Source organism: Miscanthus floridulus, chromosome 10 (genome assembly GCF_019320115.1).
Source record: "Miscanthus floridulus cultivar M001 chromosome 10, ASM1932011v1, whole genome shotgun sequence".
Classification (NCBI taxonomy): Eukaryota; Viridiplantae; Streptophyta; class Magnoliopsida; order Poales; family Poaceae; genus Miscanthus; species Miscanthus floridulus.
Window position 1 is genome coordinate 121574699 of NC_089589.1, and position 21365 is coordinate 121596063.

The 21365-nt window shown below is 43.6% G+C and overlaps 1 pseudogene; it reads left to right on the plus strand.

The window, feature by feature from the left end:
* The window catches only part of LOC136487082 (putative disease resistance protein RGA1), a 28480-nt pseudogene extending 11982 nt beyond the window's left edge, over window positions 1-16498 (plus strand).
* The last annotated feature ends 4867 nt before the right edge of the window (window positions 16499-21365 follow it).

Genomic DNA, 21365 nt, shown 5'->3' on the forward strand with positions numbered 1-21365 from the left:
AGCGTGCACTTGCTCACATATGTCTATGAGCTCCTCCTTAGAGTACTCATCATCATCATCATCATTATCATCCCTACATGAGTCACTTTCACATTCATCATCATCACTCTCATCATATTTTACCTTGGTAGGCTTAGCCATGAGGCATGTTGATGAAGTGTCGAAGATGGAGGGCTTGTTGTTGATGGCGATGCTTGCTAGTGCTTTCTTGATTGATTTCTTGCCATCATCACTAGAGTCATCACTATCCGATGAGCCATCACTATCCCAAATGACCACATAGCCTCCACCCTTCTTCTTCTTTTGGAAGGTCATCCTCTTCTCCTTCTTTTCTTTCTTGTCCTTCTTGTGTTTGTTCTTCTCATCTTCATCATTGTCACTATTGTAAGGACAATTAGCTACTACATGATCGGGACTCTTGCAATTGTAGCATCTTCTCACATATTCTTTGCTCTTGGTATGATCTCTTCTTTTTCTTGCACCATAGCCCTTCTTCTTCATGAACTTGCCCATCTTGCACACAAAGAGAGCCATAGGCTCATCATCAATATCACTAAGGTCTTCATCATCACTTGATTCTTTCTTGAACTTGCCCTTGTTCTTGTATGATGATGAGCTAGCCTTAAATACTATGCTTTAATTTCTTCTTCTTATCTTCTTCTTCCTTCTTGTCATCCTTGTCATCCCCTTCCCTTTCCACACGGTATGTCTCTTGTGTCATGACATCACCTAGTACTTGGTTAGGGGTGATATCCTTTAATCCTCCTCTTATGATAAGCAATCTCAACATCTCAAACCTTGGAGGTAGGCACATCAAGAATCGATGAGAGACATCATCATCCTTGATCTTCTCTCCCAAAGCCTTCAAGTCATTGACAATCACTTGTAATCGATGGAACATCTTCAGAATGCTCTCATCTTCCTTCATCTTGAAGCTTGTCAACTTGTCCTTGAGAATATACAACTTGGCACTCTTCACCGCCGGTGTGCCCTCATATGTTTCCTCCAATCTCCTCCACACTTCATTTGCTCTTTCACAATCCTTGATTTGCTCAAAAACCTTTGGATCAATGGCATTGTATAAGGTGTTGAGAGCCATTGTATTGCATTGCTTGTTAGACTTATCTTGGTTGGTGGGATTGTCGGGATCAATGATAGCATAATCATTCTCGGTTACATCCCATACTTGATCATTTATTGAACCAAGATACACCCTTATCTTTCTTTTCCAATAACCATGGCTTGTGCCATCAAAGAAAGGTGGTTTGCCCCCCACATGGTTGAACACAACTTGAGCCATAATTTGACACCGAGGTTGTTAAGCCTTTAATTAAACGGTGACCACGGCTCCGATACCACTTGAAAGGTCCTAATATGGCTAGAGGGGGGGTTGAATAGCCTATTTAAAAATCTACAAATCAACTAGAGCAATTTGATTAGTATGACAAATAGCGTAATACAAACTTGCTCTAGCTCTACAAGGGTTGCAAGCCACCTATCCAACAATTCTAGTTGCAATGATTACTTAGGCACACAAACTTGCTATGTAACTACTCACTAAGAGCTCTCAATCTTGCTACTCTAAAGAGCTCCACTAGATGAATGTAAATAATAAAGTAAGCTCTCAATTCTAATTACACTAAAGAGCTTGTATCAACTAGTTTGCAAGAATATAAATAAGTGAGTAGGGTGATTATACCGCCGTGTAGGGGATGAACCAATTACAAGATGAATATGTAGCCAATCACCGGGAGAATGCCAAAGACAAGAGACAATCGATTTTCTCCCGAGGTTCACTGGCTTGCCAACACGCTACGTCCCCATTGTGTCGACCAACACTTGGTGGTTCGGCGGCTAAGAGGTGTTTCACAAACCTCATCCACACGATAGGACACCGCAAGAACCGACCCACAAGTGAGGTAACTCAATGACACGAGCAATTTACTAGAGTTACCTTTCGGCACTCCGCCGGGGAAGGTACAACTCCCCTTACAATCACCGGAGATGGCCACGAACAATCACCAACTCGTGCCAATCCTCCACCGCTGCTCCAACCGTCTAGGTGGTGGCAACCACCAAGAGAAACAAACAAAATCCGCAGCGCAACATGAATGCCAAGTGCCTCTAGATGCAATCACTCAAGCAATGCACTTGGATTCTCTCCCAATCTCACAATGATGATGGATCAATGATGAAGATGAGTGGGAGGGCTTTTGCTAAGCTCACAAGGTTGCTATGTCAATGAAAATGGCCAAGTGAGTGAGCTTGAGCCGGCCATGGGGCTTAAATAGAAGCCCCTACGAAATAGAGCCGTTGTACCCCTTCACTGGGCACAACACGGGATGACCGGATGCTCGACCCAGCGTCCGATCGCCCGATGTAAGCCACATGTCATTTTGAGTTAAACCTGAGCTACTAGATCTCAACGGCTATTAATTGACCGGACGCTCCGGCATAAGTGACCGGACGCTCAGACCCCAGTGTCCGGTCGTTTCCAGTAAGCTCCCAAAACTGACTTTTGCCGACCGGACGCGTCCGGTCCACCTCGACCGGACACTGCCCAGCGTCCGGTGCAATACCCTAGGTACCGTGCCGACATGTCAGTCCGACCGGACGCAGTCCTTCAGCGTCCGGTCGCTGAGCGACCCAGCGTCCGGTCAGTTGACCGACGCCAGCATCTTTGCGACCAACTCCATTTCACTTCTAACTTCTCCACCCTTGCTCAAATGTGCCAACCACCAAGTGTATCACCTTGTGCACATGTGTTAGCATATTTTTCACAAACATTTTCAAGGGTGTTAGCATTCCACTAGATTCTAAATGCATATGCAATGAGTTAGAGCATCTAGTGACACTTTGATAACCGCATTTTGATACGAGTTTCACCCCTCTTAATAGTATGGCCATCGATCCTAAATGTGATCACACTCGTTAAGTGTCTCGATCACTAAAACAAAATAGCTTCTATAATTTATACCTTTGCCTTGAGCCTTTTGTTTTTCTCTTTCTTCTTTTCAAAGTTTAAGCATTTGATCATCACCACGCCATCACCATCGTCATGATCTTCGCCATTGCTTCATCACTTGGAGTAGTGCTACCTATGTCATAATCATTTTGATAAACTAGGTTAGCACTTAGGGTTTCATCAATTTATCAAAACCAAACTAGAGCTTTCAACAGTACTCCAGCGCACTGGTCAACCATTGCCGGTGGCGAGAAGGTCACCGGCGCACATGGAAAATGGCCTAGGGCCTCAGTTTGACATGGGAAAAGCACGCGGAGAAAGAGGAGACTATGGCGAACTCACCTGGGGACTTTTCGCGAATGGAGAGGGAGAGCAGATGACAAGAGGCTCGGTTGGGTGGACAGGAGTTCCTGCATAGGTTTGGCAATATCGCTTGAGCAACCAAGAACGAAATATAGGCCCGGAGAGTGCTGGACAGCTTCGTCACCCAGACACGAAGCTCGACAGTGGGTTACGGACGAAGGAAAAGTGGCGGCGTAGCGGACCGAAGTCACGGTGGTGCTGCTAGGCCTTGAGCGGCGCGGCGAGCTCGGAATACGGTGACTGCTTCGATTAGTGTTGGAAAAAGAGCGGCGTGTGCACAGGGCTTGGGCTTTATTGAGGTGCAGGCGTGGAGCGCACGCCCAAATCGCGCGGAATCCGGGCGGATCGACCCCAGGTAGAGTCTGACTCGGTGACGGAGCATGGAAGGGGATGGCACCGACGTGCGGCCCCGGAGTGGCAGTGAGAGAGGGCACGATTCTTGGCTGGCAGTCGACCAGAGAGGGGAGGAAGGTGAAGGACAGGGATATTGCACGACGGGTCACGCTGAACGTCAGCGCGCGACCCCCCACGCGTGACCCACTTCCAGATTCTCTGTTGGATGCGCCCGACCCCCCACGCATGACCCACTTCCACAGTCTGTTGCATGCGACCGCGCCCCCGGCAGCCTACCGCCCATGCGTGACAAGCCTAGCATGTGCCCTCAGCCTGTGGTTCTATGTGACGAGGCGAACAAAACTAGACCTTACTTGCCTATGTTTCGAAGAATTTTATTTTAATAGCAATTTATGTGTTAAAATATGCTAGGAGATTTATGAAAGAAGTTGTTACCATGAAATACTAAATGTGCCACTACAAAAATATACTAAAGCTTTTACATGGTATGCGCATCGATTGTTAACATAGGGTATAATAAATTTGTTATATATTTATTTACATAAAGGTACTAATCCCTAGAAAGAGTAACAGACCCAAAATAAAAAGAATTCGCAACCTAGAGGGGCAAATTATTGAAATAAACAAAATCTAGGAAACTTGACTTGCTGCCAACTGGGGCATTTATTAAAAAATGAGGGTAGAGATACAAAACAACACAGGCTGCAACCTGAGAGCAAATTATTAAAACAAGTATTGCATAAGCTGTCAACTAGATGGTCAAGCTATTATAAAACCCATTATATATAACCCGGGAAATATGACTAGCTGACAGTTGGAGGGATATTTATTAAAAAGACAAGAGTAGCGACCCAAAATAAGACAAGTTGCATCATGAGAGGTAAATTATTAGAAGAAGCATTGCATAAGGTGCCAACTTGAAGGGTAAGTTATTATACAACTAATATGTAGGATTTAGGGATGCATTCGAACCTTAAAGGGAGACTAAAAACTGAAAGTAGAAAACATTAAAAAAACTTGACTGAAAACTAAAATTTAAAAACAAAAAAAAACTTGACTGAAAACTGAAAATAAGAAAAAACATTTAACTAAATAAAAGAAACAACGAAAAGATGAAATAATGAAACTAAAAAAGTATACACAGTAAAAAATGAAACATAAAACTGAAACTGAAATGGGCAACGAAAAATAAAACTGAAATTAACAACTAAGACTAAATGGAAAACAGAAATTAAAAAAATGACACCCATAACTCATTAAACTCAAAAGAAAACTACAAAATGAAACTAATAACTCATTAAAATAAAAGGAAAATTGAAAAAATGAAACTCATTAACTCACTAAACTAACTAAAAGAATGACCTTGTGTGTGGCAAGTTTAATTTCAAAGCATCTAGCAAGTTATATTTTGAGCAAGTGACAAGCTATTACATGAGTAGCTACTCTATGTAGAGCATAAGTTACCATTATATAAAGTATATTCCAAAATATAGGCATCATGGGTCTAGTTCTATAGATCTCATCATAAGAAACATAATGGTGCAAATAAAACTAAAACCAGACTAGGTACAAAAAAGTTATCGCATTTTTAAAAGGAAGAAAACAAAACAAAAAAAAAATGAGTGGAGCACTACCAGCTGCAGCAAGTGTCGTATCTGTATCAAACAGCATGCACGGCCTTGCATGCAAGGCAGACCAGGCCGCGTGGGCACGGAAGGAGCAGGAGGGCCAGGCCGCATGGGCGCAGGTCGCGTAGGTCGCGCACAAGCGCTAGAGCGCGACCTGTCGTCGGTTAGACTTTGCAAAGGGGAACGCACACCTATGCTCCGGCTGGGCCGGCTAGATGGGCTAGAGGGCGAGCGCGCTGAGCCGGATTGGCGCCCTGGGCTTGCGGAGCGAAGAAGGGAAAGGCTAGCAGGCTGAAACTAAAGAGAGAGGGGGGGGGGGGGGGGGGGGGGGGGGGGGGGGGGTGGGGTGAGAGAAGTTTTTCCTTTTTCTTTTCTGCATAAACTGAATTTTCCAAATTATTTTCGAAAGGAATTTTAATTCAGTTTAAAATAAAACCAGACAGTACAGAAATAAATATGCGGCAACATGTAATGCAGAAATATGTTCCTAACCTTATGATGGATTTTAATTCAACAAAAGTTATTATTTCCTACATTTGAATGCTCACACAATTGCATAAATAAATCAATTTGTGCTATTTCAAAAGAATGCAAATTTCAAGGTGTTACACATAACACGATGGAATAGACAGAAAGAGACTAAGGGATATAGGGATTGTTTCCTCCACTACAAGAGTGACCTTGTTGCTGTAAGGAGATTAGTGAGGAAGCTAGGTGGGTGCAAGATGGCGGTGGGCCAATTGATGCTTACCACATCACTGGTTTGAGTGGAGGGCCACTGCATAGATCCATGGTGGTGCTCCGCTGTTGAGGGGTTGGTTTATTGAGCATGAAAGGAGGTAGAATTAAACATGGTGCCTATGCAGTGCTATTGAAGTATGGTGAACGACAGTGCACTATTTATAGGCCACTTGAGGTGTTTAGGGCATCGGTGGATCTCAATGGCTAGGTTGGCGAGTGGATGAAACTGTTACGGCGGTAGGCATCTTCAATTCAACAATAGGTGCTTTGTACCGTCCAATGGTATTGGAAAATCCCATACTGACTAATATCATTTGATGTTTTATGATATTCTTTTGTACCATTTTCATTTTTTTTTCAAAAAGATTAAAGGTATCATTTTGTGATTTTAGCATGGCAAATTTTTTTTGCTTTATTGATTAGTTATTATGATACCATTTCTTGCTGGATGGCGGCATGTGTAATGGCGTTGTACCATGAGGTTCAGTAGCTCTATCTTCTTGATTTTTCCAGCGAAATCCATGCATGCATTATAGTTTGTTCATAAAAAAACAATTTTACAAAATTTAATTATCTACTTGAAACATGTTTTATATAAATTTTTACAGCAATGTTCTAGACTACTGATGCGTACCAATTTTTTAATTATTTTACATCAGTCACCAACCAGAAAACATTATTTCTTAATTTTTTTAACAGTATGTAGGGATATTATAGTTATGATTCTTCTTTACTGAAAGATGTGAAGTATATATTTAACATGTTCTTATTTCAGTTTGTGGTTATTGAATATGTTATATTCCATATAGTTCTATATACAATTTGATGCATCTTTGCCTAGTGTACGTTCCAACTAAGAAATTAAATAAACTCAAACTCTTGCAGATGCCAGAGTTCTCTCCTGTCTTCCAGTGGCATACAAGAAGATTGCCGTGGCTAATAGGATGAAAACTTTGAGAGAAAAGCTGAGCAAAGTCAGAAACGAAATTGATAGCTTTAACTTCAGAAAGGGCAGTAGTATTAATAATGAGGCGTTTGCAATTGTCCGCCTTGCAAAATCGATTTACGGAGGCGTTTAATGTGGTCGAGCCTGTTAGAAGCCCATCTCGGCCCAAAACTCAGGCCACAATATATAACCCAAACGAAAACCTAGCTCGAAAATCCACTCACTCTTCTCTCCCACACCTCTCTCCTATGCGCCGCTCAGGCCCCGACTCAGCACCGCTCGACTCTCTTCTCTCTGGCCTCTCTCTTTCTTCTCTCCCTCACCTCTCTCCTCACACGGTGGCGAGGGCTCGGTGGTGGGGGCCCGCGTGCTCCGGTAGGGCTCGTAGGAGGCACGCACCTGGCAGCGGGGGGCCGCGTGCACCGACGAGGCTCGGCGACGGGGTGCCGTGCGCTCCGGTGGGGCTTCGAAGTGGCGACGCGGCCCCTACGGCGGGCTCAGGCGGTGGCACGGCACGGGGACGCCGGATCCAGCGACGGCGGTTCACGGGGAGCCCTCTCTCTCCTCCCCCGATGGCGGCACGGCGCGGCGCGGGGACGCTGGATCCGGTGGTGGAGGCACGCGGGGAGGCAACGACGGCGGCGGTGGGGCCGTGCGGAGCAAGCGGGCTCGCCAATGGGCTCCAAAATGGACTCGCTGGTGGGCTTTTGTTTTTTTAATTTTTTAAAAATGATTTACCGAGCCGGGCAATACAACCGCCTCGGTAAAGTCGGTGATTTACAACGACCTTTGGACCGAGGCGGTTACTGATGCCTGCCTCGGTAAATCGAAAACACCCGCCTCCAGTAAGTTTTCTGTAGTAGTGAGCATGGCACCAGTGCCGCACAAATCGAGCCCCTTGCAGCATGCGCAAGAGCTTGGCCCGCCGTCCCACTATTGCCTCCACGCTGAAAACACGCAAGCAAAGCTGGAAAAAGCCCCGCCGCCGCCATCCCGTCAAGCTGCACGGCCTTGCCATCGGCCTGCTCCGGCGGCTGGCGCATTGGGGGAGGGGGAGATAGGGTGCCGGTGGGCTACGGTTTGGGTGGCCTGGGAGAGGAGATGGCTAGCTATTCGGTTGGATATGCCAGATAGAGCTCAATTTTGGAACTTAGATGGAAAAGAGAATCGGATATGCTGCATTTTGGTGCTTTCAGACAGTGCAAGATTTATAGGAAATTTATTTGGACATGGAGTGTGGCTAGAAACACATGAATTGGACTTCAGAATCCAATAGCACTTTGATGAACGATTTTGAGAAATTTTCAAGGGAGGGGATGGACTATAAATGGATTTACGTGTACGTTTTGTTACTCATGAGTTTTTATTTGTAGAATATATTTTTCTCCAGCATGAGAGACTGATTAGTAGGGCGATGCTGTCAGCCATTGTTTGCTTATATTTTCTTTTAGTGGTTGCCTGGCACCATGCGCTAGATGTATGATTGTTGTCCATGTGTTCATGGACTGGCTCAGTGGTTCCATGGACCATTGGTTGACAATAGAAGTAAGTCCGCCATGGACCTTGCTAATGATCCTTAAGTCCAATTTGGAAATTGCGCACATGACGGTCAAACAAGAGGATAATGGGACGCGATGATTTAGATAGAGAAAGAGACTTAGGGATACGAGGCCAATTTGCTCCGAAGAGAAAGAAGCCGAGTGTGCTAAAAAATCACAGTAGGTATGTAAAATGATGTTTTCATGGCCTTGTTTTGTCTTGTTTAGTGGAGCACCATGGCTAGCTACTTTCGTCTACTAGTAGAGTGACCATGGTGCAGGCATATGAGAGGGTGAGGATGCTAGGAGGGTGCAAGAGGGTGGTGGTCCAGGTGATGCTTAGGACATCACCATTTTGAATGGAGGGCCACAAGAAGCATACATCAATATTTGTGGTGCACCGCTGTGAAAGAGGTTGGCATGGTGCCTATGCAGTACTATGGTGCCTATGCAGCGCTATCGAAGCATTGTAAAGGGGCAGTGCTCCTACAGGCTTCTTGAGGTGGTTGAGACATTAATGGATCTCGATGGCTTAGCCGGCGAGTGGATAAAATAGTCATGGTGGCAGGCATGACTCATGCAAGTGACATGTGCTGTATAGTGGCATGGAAAAAATCTTATAAAGACCGATATCATTTTACATAATATGATATCTTTTTGGTCATTTTATTTTTTATCAGAAACAGGCAAGTTCTCATTTTGTGATTTTAGCACAGCGGTTCTTACAGTTTGTTCATTAGTTATTAAGATATCGTTTCTGGCTTGAAGAGACACCTGTGTAGTGGTGTTCTACCTCAAGGTTGAGTTGCTCAATCTTCTTTGTTTTACATTTTAAGGAAATACTTGCATTATAGCTATTATTGAAAAAACAATTTTGACAACATTTAATTATCTTTATTTTGAACATATTTTATATAAATTGGTAAGGTGTCACCTCCCAGATCATGTAGATATTTTTATATTTTCCAACAAAGAGTGTAAGTAATATGAATGGTCCCCTAGTGATGTTCTTGGCTATTGATGCAAACAATTTTTTCATATTTAATAGAAATATGAATCCAAAAACAATATTTCTTAATTTGTGTGTGACAGTGTGTAGGGATATATTATAGTTTGATCATTCTTTACTAAGAGATTTCAAGTATCTAGCATGTTCTTATTTCAGTTTGTGGTTATTGAATAGGTTATATTCATCATAATTTTATACAATTTGATGCATCTTTGCTTAGTGTAGGCTCCTACTAAGAACTAAATCTAACTCTTGCAGATGCCAGGAGTTCTCTCATGTCTCCCAGTGGCATACAAGAAGATTGCTATGGCTAATAGGATGAAGAGTTTGAGAGAAAAACTGAGGAAAATTGAAAAACAAATTGCTATCTTTGACTTCAAAAAGGGCAGTAATACTAATAATGAGCAGCCTTATGATGAACGTGAAACAACATCATATTTGCCTGAAGAACCATTGATTGGAAGGGACGGAGAAAAGCAGGAAATCATAAAGCTGTTATCTGCAAATACCAACAACGATGAGATAGTGATTGTCACTATCTGTGGCCTTGGAGGTATGGGTAAGAGTACTTTGGCAAAACAAGTTTACAATGATGCCCAGTTCAAAATGTATGATCATCGTATATGGGTTTATGTGTCCCAAGACTTCAATTTGAACAAAATAGGAAGCTCTATCATTTCTCAACTACCAAGCGAAGGAGGTCCACAAAATATGGGAATACAGCAGGTGATAAACCAATGCCTTGAAAACCTACTCCTAGGCAAGAAGGTTCTGATTGTTTTAGATGACTTATGGGAGGAAAAGATGACCGAGTTGGACAAACTGAGAAGAATGCTTCAGGTCAAGGGCAGTAAGGTAGATGTCGTAGTAACTACACGCAAGGAACAGATTGCAAGGAAACTTTCCACCGGTGAACCATACAAGCTACGACCTTTGGAAGATGATATATGTTGGGAAATAATTAAGAGATCTAGCAGGTTTGAACTGAAACCTAACAAAGAAAATATGGAGCAAATAGGATTGGATATTGCAAAGAAATGTGGAGGTGTGCCATTAGCAGCTCAAGTAGTTGGATCCATGCTACAAAAAATAGATGATCTGTCTGGATGGATTGAAATAAATAGCAGTGATATCTGGAATATATCTTCTGAAGACAATGATGTGCTTCCATCCTTGAAATTAAGTTATGAAAGGATGCCACCACAGCTCAGGGTATGCTTTTCCTATTGTTCCATATTCCCCAAAGGCCATAATATTGTCGGAGATGATTTGGCTCAACAGTGGATTGCTCTAGATTTTACGGAGCAATCAAAGGCAAAGGAATATATCAAGCAACTTCTGGGAATGTCCTTTCTTCATGTTTCAAAGTTGCCCTCGGTATGCTACATACAACTTCTGGAACACTACTTTTTCCTGATGATTATAACTATAGTTGATTCCTATTGTACGTCATGCTTTCATATAGGCATGTTGCATGCATAACATATACACTATATAGTTGATGGGCCTTGCTAAGGTACACCCTTGTGCCTAGCACTTGTGCTGGACCTGGTTCAAGTAATTCACGTTCAAGACCCCATGCCTAGCATGTAAAATAAATAAACAATTTAAATACCAACACGTTCACGTTTCAATTTAAGTAAATAACTAAAATACACCTCAATATTTGTCACACTGAACAAAAAAATACAACTCAAGTTTAGCATCATGGGATAAATGACAACTCCACATAGATCAATGTGTTGAAAAAACAAGACATGTATGTATGGAACCGATCGGCATAGACCAATTAATTAAAAAAACGTTACATGTTATGTTGAGAAACATTCATATATATGCCTTTGCATGTTTGCATGCATGTTAGATCTAATTTATAGATACTTTACCTAAAATTTGGCTTACCTTCCTATTTCTCAAAATAATAAAGTATAGTTCTCTTTTTTGAAGAAACAAAGTACAGTTCTCTTATTAACTGTCAGGAGGTAATATGTAATTACAACCATCCAGATCAACGGTCCATAGTTATTTGGGTGTACCATAGCAAAACCCATAGTAGATAATTAGTTGAATGATTTTCCCTTATGCATTTCTAGTTGTGGTAAAAAAAAACACTAAGTGGCAATATGCTTGCCCGGAAGTACATATTTTATCTAGTCCTAAAAAGCATGATATATACAATCAAATATAGTTATAGGTAATATCATGTAAAGTAGCATGTAGCTTCACTAAGTACTTTTGTGGGTCTTTTAAAAAAAAGTACTTTTGTGGGTCCCTCTCTAACCACGCTGGGAACATGTCTTGTATTCACCAAACAATCCAGTTCGTGTATCCTTCTTCATTCGGTGGACATTCTGGTGATCCTATTCACAGTGACTTCAACTCGTGCGCCACCTCTGAGCACACTATATGATCCCATGAGCATTGTTCTTATCTTCCTCCGCTATGCATATACACACACGCTATGCATTTGTCACTGTGTGGAGTAGTCACGAATGGTGGCAGTTCATCCTGTAACAATGGGTGGCTGTGGTATGGAAACTATAACCACACTCAACACAGCCCTGTTTTTAGAATCTAACGGGCCAACAAAGGTCTAAAGGGCATAAACCGAAGTTTCTTTGGCCTTTTCAGCCATACTTCAATGCCAAATATATGAGCATGTTTATAGGTTGGAACGTGAGAAAATTATTTTTCACTAGTAACATATAAATGAGCATATTTACTAGTAAATCCAACAACCATAACAATTTGGGATGTAGCTGCAGCGCTTCTTGGAGAACTTAATGTTCTTAATCATATTAGTGGAGCTGTTTACATTCTTTGTATTTGTATATAAAAAATTTCTTAATAATGCAAAGAAGAAATTTTATACTTGCATAATTGCATATTGTTGTATTCTACTTACTCTGGTAACAAACAATAATTTGTACATATCGTTGTATTTTATACTTCCAATCCAGGCAGTTAGTAGTCCCTAGTGTATATCTTTGATTGGACTTTTGTCTTACAAGCTTAGGATATATAATTATGAAGCCCGATTAATTTATGATATAATTGATATTGAAGATTAAATATCATAGACTGCAAAAAACATTAGTTTTGAACAGAACCTTGTTCAGAAGGACGTCCTAAAAATTCTGCACACGAATTGTACTAGAATTCGGTGCAACTTGTAATTGGATATCAACCTTTTTAAAAAAATTATTACTTAATTCCCTCTCTCCATTCTCATAAGTAAACAGGGTTTCCTTGCAGTTTATTTGCATCTGATCGTTGGACTTTACTTCTCTTTATAAAATGTGAGCATTAGTTGACATTTCTAATCAATATTGCTATATACTTGTCCTTTCAGACTTCTCGAGAGCAAGTGGTGCGGTACACCATGCATGACCTGGTGCACGACCTGGCAAGATTGACAATGGATGACAAGCTAATAGATTTCAACGCACAGCAGAGAAATACACGTGGCCAGAAATATTGTCGCTATTCATTGCTAAAAAATTATGACCAGACAATAAAGTTGGCAAGTATTTTGCCTTCCAAGATTAGGGCACTTCGCTTCTCAGATAGTGGCGAACTGCATATCCAGAGTGGTGCATTTTCATTTGCGAACTGTCTGCGTATTTTGGATTTCAGTGAATGCTCAGGTATATTGTTGCCAGCTTCAATTGGCAAACTGAAGCAACTGAGGTGTCTTATTGCTCCAAGAATGCAAAATGAGAGTCTCCCGGAGTGTATCACTGAGCTAGGAAAACTGCAGTACCTAAACATAAATGGATCTTCTCAGATTTCTGCACTGCCAGAATCAATTGGCAAGCTTGGATGTCTGAAATATCTATGTTTGTCTGGTTGTTCTAGTATATCGAAACTGCCAGAATCATTTGGGGACTTAAAATGTATGGTGCATCTTGACATGTCAGGCTGTTCTGGGATAAGGGAACTGGAAGACTGGCTTGGTAAGCTCAGGAATTTGCAGCATCTTGACTTATCTGGATGCTCAAGTGTAAAAGCAATACCTGAACCGTTGTGTGGCCTCACACAACTCCAATATTTGGACTTATCATCTTGTGAATGCCTTGATCGGCTACCAGAAGCTATTGGAAGTCTCATGGATTTACAATATTTAAACATGTCATCCTGTGCCCAAATCAGAGAACTTCCAGAGTCACTGATGAAGCTCCAAAATTTGTTGCATCTAGATCTGTCATTCTGCACCAGCATGCGGCACCTGGGAGGTGTGCGTGGCCTCACCACACTACAGCACCTGAATATGTCAGGGGTACGGGTATTTGATATTGGTGTTCAAGATTTATCATATGTTTTGGCAAACCTCACCAATCTCAAGTACTTGGGCCTAAGAAATTCAATCAGATACGGCAGGGGTAGTTATGTCTTCCCTTATGGGATCGGTGGCCTTACCAATCTGGAGCACCTGGACCTATCTTATAATTATAATATTGCATCTCTTCCAGAAAGTTTTGGTAACCTCAAAAGATTGCATACACTGGATCTTACGGAATGTTCTTGGCTTAAGTCCCTACCAAAGAGTATAGGTACACTTGGGCTGAAGACTTTATTGCTGGATGGGTGCTCGGATGAACTGCTGGATCAGGCCAGTTCCCTGGTAAATTATTCACAAACATTACCACTCTTCAAGGTTCGTGCTGATGAGTTCAATGGTTGCAGCAATCTTCCTCTGCTCGAGGGCGCCCATGTCAGTGAGTTAAGAATACGTTGTCTTGAAAATGTAAGGTCTCTAGAAGAAGCAACTAAAGTTAAGTTGTCAGACAAACATAATCTCTCGAGTTAACATTGTCTTGGTCTGCAAGATACAAGCGTGCGGTTCAAATTTTGAAGGACAAAGATTTGTTGGAACAACTAGTGCCACCAACTGGTTTGAAGAGCATGTGCCTCCAAGGTTACAGCAGTACAAGCTTTCCAGGCTGGCTCATGTGCATTTATCGTCACCTCATAAACCTTGTTTCTATCGAACTCAGGGAGATGCCTACGTGTAGCAGCCTGCCACCACTTGGGCAGTTACCACACCTAGAAAAGCTGGAGCTCCGGGAATTGCCTGGCATTAAAAGAATCGACAGTGAATTTTGTGGTGGCAAAGGAGCATTCCGTCGATTGTCATCCTTCCAAGTCAGTAAATATGCATGGCTTGGAGGAGTGGAACACAACATACTGTGTTGAGGATGGTGTGGAGGAGTTCATGTTCCCTGTGCTGGACCAGTCTGGAGATACTAGGTTGTCCAAGGTTGAGGTTGAAGCCATGCCCACCAACATTTCGTGAGTGCATATATATAGTGCAGCGACCAAGTTATTTCATCATTGGAGGAGGTAGACATAACCAGTCATCACTGCTCTTCCTCTAGTGGGGCCATCAAATTGAATTTGACTATACAGGACGACTCCAGCCAGAGCATGAGGCTATTCCACCACTTCCCTGCCCTCCGAGAGTTGACAATCTCTGGAGCTCACCTGACAAACGTGCCGGAAAGCATGCGGCACCTCACTTCCCTTGAGTCGTTGACGTTGCAATGGTGCGATAGCATATCAGCCCTGCCTGAGTGGCTGGGCCACCTCTCCTCCCTAAAAAGCCTTGTCATCGCAGGATGTCACGGCATCAAGTCGTTGCCTGCATGCATACAGCAACTCACCAAGCTTCAGACGCTGGAGATAAGTCGTTGCACGGAACTGGAGAAGTGGTGTGAATCAGAAGAGAACAAGACGAAGCTGGCTCACATCAGCAATGTTCGAGTAAGTTCACTGCATGCAGATCAACTGCACTTTATCTAATTTGTAATTTCAGCCTTCAAGTTTTTCTCTATACGGTGACATATATAGTTGCTGTTTGTTTGCAGCACCCAAATTATCTTTTATTGTAGTGTATATATACACTCTGCTCTTTAGTTTGTTTGCATTATCTTCATGCAGTACATTATTTTACTTGCCGAATACAAAAGTAGGAGAAAGTTATACCAGGAGGGCAAAAATTAAGAAAGTAATTCAGAAGCTCCACTCGTCGTCCATGGATTAATTAGTTAGGATGCCTAAATTGAACAACTGCACTATATCAGTTTCTTTGGTCGAAGACATTGAGACAGATTAGTGTAAGACAACTATTTCAAAGGAGACATTTGTTTTTGTCGAAAGAAAACAGAATATTGATGATGATGTGTCAAAGTAATAAAAGTAAGACCTTACGTAATAAGTGCTTAAACATGGGAACGGTTATTTTGTTTTATATATGCATTGTGCACAAGGTATTTTTTTTGTTGAATTACCACCCATAGCTAATTAACTAGTACACATTATATATATTTGCATGTGCAGATTCGTTAGGACTGATTGATTGGTACTTGGTAGCATGACAAGGAAAAAAGAAGGGTGTCATAAGAGAAGTGCATAAGGTCACAATGAGGTGCATAAAAGACTGAACAACGTTGCGGCGCCACCGCCCACCGGTGATGAGCTCACGGAAACCAGTTGTTGGATCCACTGCCTGCTATATGGATGGCCATCTCAGGATCAATTCTGTGATCCTCCGTCCTTTGTTTGATAGTAGTAATGCTGTGAGATGCACTTTATTAAGTGTCTATTAATACTACTACTACATGGAGTAAATATTAAGGAGCCTGCGTGCTGCTTAATATTTTTGGAGCCACCGTCACTCGGGGAATCAGGGTCTCGCTACGCACGCTTGCATGGATCGGATGACAGAGACTTTATTTTTGTTTCTTTGGCAACTTTCCATGCCACACATATTTTTGGAGACCCTCAGCCAGCGATTTAAGTGTTACTATACTCTGTAACGACACGACCTGTAGGCTGTAGTAGCCCACTGCCATGTGGGCCAGGGTGAGGCGGTCATAAGCCGTGGAGCGAGGGCCAGAGACGGCATCGATGTACTTCTTCTGAACTCTAATTCGAATAGAAGCTATTTGAGCTTGGGCCCCCGTATTGAATCTGCAGAGATATTTGGGCTTGGGCCCCGTATTGAATCTGCATATATGTCCCCCTTGGCCCACTGCATGCGTACCAATGGAAACTTGGTGCAGGACCACCGGCCTGCTACCAGTGCCAGACACGTTGGTCGTGCCTGATGAACAAATCGTACGGTAACGGAATGTTGGACACACACTGTATATCTTGATCATTATACGACATACATACGGTAGGCATATGTACACACGCCATCCCACCGGCCTCTGACACACACTGCATATCTTGATCCTCTGCTGTTCTCTAAGGCCCCGTTTAGTTCCAAGCCAAAAACAAAAAAATTTTAAGATTTCCCGTCACGTCAAATCTTGCGGCACATGCATATAGTACTAAATGTATACGAAAAAAAAAACTAATTACATAGTTAGTCAAGAAATTGTGAGACGAATCTTTTAAGCCTAAATAGTATATAATTAGACAATTTTTGTCAAATAAAAATGAAAGTGCTACCGTAGCCGAAAGCCAAAAATTTTCGGAACTAAACGGGGCCTAAGTCTCTACTGCTCTCCTCGTTCCAGCTATCGGTCGCTAACGATTGGTACCAGCCATCTATTCTCGGTTCCTAGTACCCTACTGAGATCTCGCCTTCTACCCAACTCCGCGACAAATCCACAATCTCTTCGACGAGTTCAACCGAAGCTCGACAAGAGCGAGGCTCGGTGGGAGCCGCGCAACTCGACCCCAAGCCGCACGGCGCAGTGGGTCGCCGACAACTGGGGTGGGCTGTTCGAGCAGCCCGCCGACTCCTGGAGGTGCCGACCTTGATCTCCTCCGACGCACTGGTGGTTGCTGACAACTGGGCGGGCTCTTCAACGGGGCAACTACTCCTCCACCTGCTCCTCCTCCCGCCTCGGTCACGCCCGCACCTTCCTCCACCACCTCTTTCGTCTCAGAGCACCACAGAGTTCGCCCAGGCCATCCAGAAGACGCAGGTCGCGCAGCAGGAGGCCGAGCGCTCCAGGGTCCTCTTCGCGCACGCCTAGCAGGAGAGGCGCACCACTGGGGCCGTTCCAAGGAGAGCACAACAGCGGACGCCGCGGACCCCGCACGGCTTGACTCGTCATCCCTCGCGCCGCTGCAGCCGCAGGCTGACGAGGCGGGAGCGTCCGAGTCAGAGGCCGCAGCTCCTCCATCCGTCGTTGACGAGCCGTACCGCGACGCGGCTGCGGGGGTGGAATCCTCGAGCACGGGCGTCGACCTCGGCCTTCAGCAAGTCGCCAAGGTGCTCGCGCCGCTGGAGTACCACGAGATGGCCCCATCGGCCACGCGCCTCGGCGTCATGGCGTCTGACGCGACATGGCTTGGAGCACTCACCATCTTCGCCGACCCCTCTGCGTACATCCTCGCCGTCAAGCCATCACAGCTCTCCGTGTCTGGTGTCATCGGGCACGCCGTCACCATCAGCTACATCCCTAAGTCGTACCACTCAGTCCTCGACTTCGCCTACACCGAGCTCGCCACCTGCGGCCACCGAGAAGCTTCCGTCGGCCTCCGCCGGTTTCTGCATGGACGTCTTCCTCAGCAATACTGCTGACTTTGTGCCCACGAAGTGTTCGATGTATTGCCGCAGTGTTTTCACTTCCATGCTGACCATAGCACTGAGCAGTTCTACTCCAACCTAGGTGTCTGCTGAGTGCTGATGTCGTCCACAGCTTTGACAAGCGACCGTGGCCACTACCATCTCAAGCTCAAGTGCTCCGTGAACAAGGTATGCACAAACTAGTGGTTGGTAATCTTTTTGACACTGAGCCGGATGTCATATATGGTCCAAGCCCCCGTGGCCACCACCTCAAAGCAAAGGATTGTGGTTTCAGTTATCTGTGATTTTTGTGCTTAGTTGTTCAATGCGCAAGTGTAGGGTCACATTCTTGCATTGTGTGAGCTGTGATGCTGGGCTGCGTCCTCAATTATGGCCATCATTCAATCTACTGGATGAGGGTTCTGCAAGCTGGTGTTCCACTTATTTATGGAAACTGGCAACTAATCAGGTGTGTTCCAGCTACTGCACTTCAGGAGCTTCTGACATGTGCTAATGGCGCTATCAGTGAGTATGGATGGCTGTGCACTAATTCAAGAGCTAGTACAGCGGAAGTGTGGTGGCAATTATCGGTGTTCCTTGCTTGAAGAGACAGGACAGAAATTTTGAGTTGCAGGAGGACCCATGGATCACTGGCATGCTAAGGCCTTATTTAGATTGAAAGTTTTTTTACTCTCTCTCCATCACATCAAATCTTTGAACATATGAATGGAGTATTAAATGTAGATAAAAAAAATAACTAATTACACAGTTTGATTGTAAATTACGAGACGAATCTTTTGAGCCTAGTTAGACCATAATTGGACAATAATTGTTAAATATAAACGAAAGTGCTACAGTATCAAATACCGATTCCTAACCCCAATCTAAACAAGGCCTAAACAAGATTTGTTGCAGCAATTTTTGTCTTATGGTGCCAGCTGTACGGAAGTGCCGGAGTTCCTCCCTTATTGATTATTTCCACTGCATGATGCATGGTTAATGGTTTGCTGCTACCTGAGCGTAGAGTTGTTGCAGTGACGATTGGTAGGCTTTCTTGGACAGCATCCTGACCACCGTACCTGTGTTGGACAAGCATTTGGCAGCTTATTGTTTATGCCGGGTTGGACTGTCCATGAATGACTACTTTGAGTTGCAGCCTTGTAGGCAGGACTGCGATAATTTGCTTGGCGACGCCATTAAGCTCTGCTGCAGTTTATGGTCCATATTTTGTTTGGGTTGGTTTTCCCTGCAGTTCGTGCCACCATGGTCACTGCATGTGCTGCTTGAGATCAAATGTGATGGAGTCCAACTCTGGCCATTTTTCTGTAGGTACGCAGTTCTGGTGCTCATGAACACATCAGCGTTAGTTGTTCCACTTCGGATGTCCTTTAGGTGCATACAAGTTGCGGATGGCTCTCTTGTGTGGAGTTTTATAATGGGGACAAATACTGCTGGAACTTACACTTCAGGTGCAGCTGTCGCACTCAATTTTAAGGATAAAATTAAATGCACTAAACTCATATGTGTCTAGGGATCAGTCACACACATAAATTGACAAATTATAAAAGTATCATCACGGTGTATTTTACATCACGGTGTATTTTACATTACGATTAATACTAGAACATTGTCTTACACAACACATCGAAAAAAAAAGAAAGTAACTCTCTCGTGGAAGCTCCAACAGGGACGGTCAACTAGTTGACCACAAGCCTAAAAATTCTCTGGAAACTCCTCATACTCATTGACATCTGTTACTCATCCGGGATTTTTATCCAAATATAGAAAGTATTTACTACAGTTAGCACTTTTAGTAGGTCAAGATTTTATCATCAACTATTATCAAGTTATGCTTAAGCCCCAATTAATCCCACATGATCAGATATCAGAATCATTTGTATCATATTATCATCATAGAACATCATAAATGAACAACAATAATTAACCATTTATTCTATAAGTTTTTCGGGCCGCTCGTGACCGTGAGCACGACTGTTATAATAATTTGTAACCCTCTACAGAGGTTGTGCACATTCACCGTGAGTCGTGATTCCCATATGCCCGGGTTAATTACTCCCATATCACTGTCAAGGTGAGCGGGCGGGGGTACACTGTGAAGCCATTTCATAGGTTTCTCTAACAAGTTAGGGTCGCTAGGTTTCCTCAGTAGACAGATGTAGGAACCCCCTTTCCTATGGCACAAATCCTTCGCGGCTATACACATAAGAACAGGGGCAGTCCTATACCCAACGTGACAAGCCCCTTTTTGCGCCATAAAGGTAACCTCTAACAAGCTAGAAAATATCCTATTACCGAGCTAAAGTCAGAGTCATGTGACCCTCACGGTTGCACTGTCAGTCTCAGCTTTTATCGACAGATAAGTCCTTATGGAGGGCCAAGAGCATCATGATCGAAAGTCATTTGCCCCTACGCCCTATAAATCAGTTGTTTAAAAGCAAATTTTACCTTTTCGTTCCATAAAACCATTATTCATTATTTGGATCATGTGCAGTTACATTGAGCGCTAGCAAACTATCCATATGCATATAACCCATATGAGAACAAGGAACAGGATAATCAATCACTAGGAAGTCCTTACGGGCATTAAATTAGACACATGCAAATGAGTAATTAATAAATGGTGAATAGGCATCAAGGTAGATCCCATGCTGTCGACGAAATATGGTCGGCAGTCTACCTAGGGGTATGCCCAAGGTAGTAGATTATCGGCAGACAGATGCGCAAGCCCCAAACAAGACGGTGACGCAAGACAGACACGAGGTTTTATCCAGGTTCGGCCGCCAAGAAGGCGTAATACCTACGTCCTACGTCTGATTTGTATTGCTGTATGTCAATGAGAGATATTTTTTAGAGGGGTCCCCTGCCCGCCTTATATAGTCCGGGGGGCAAGGTTACAGATCTGGAAACTAATCCTAGTCAGTTACAATTGCCATATGTGGCCGGATAAGGATTCCTATTCTAACCGACCAAGATCCTGCTTGGTCGCCAAATCCGTCTTGATTCCTTGTGCGGGACTCCGATCAGGTTAACTGGGCCGCACGTCATCTTTCGGGTGGACTGAACCCATCGATCCGGGCCAGCCCAAGCTTAGCCGTAAGGGTATAGGGGTTAATACCCCCATAGCTAGTCCCCGAGCATCATGTATTATGCTGCGACACGCCATTTTAACCTTCTCCGACAAGCGAAGCTTAAATTCTTGACGCCTCCGACCACCGTCATCACCGGAGAAGTAGGTTGTCCGAAGAATGTATGGTGCTCTTAAGAAAAAAGAAA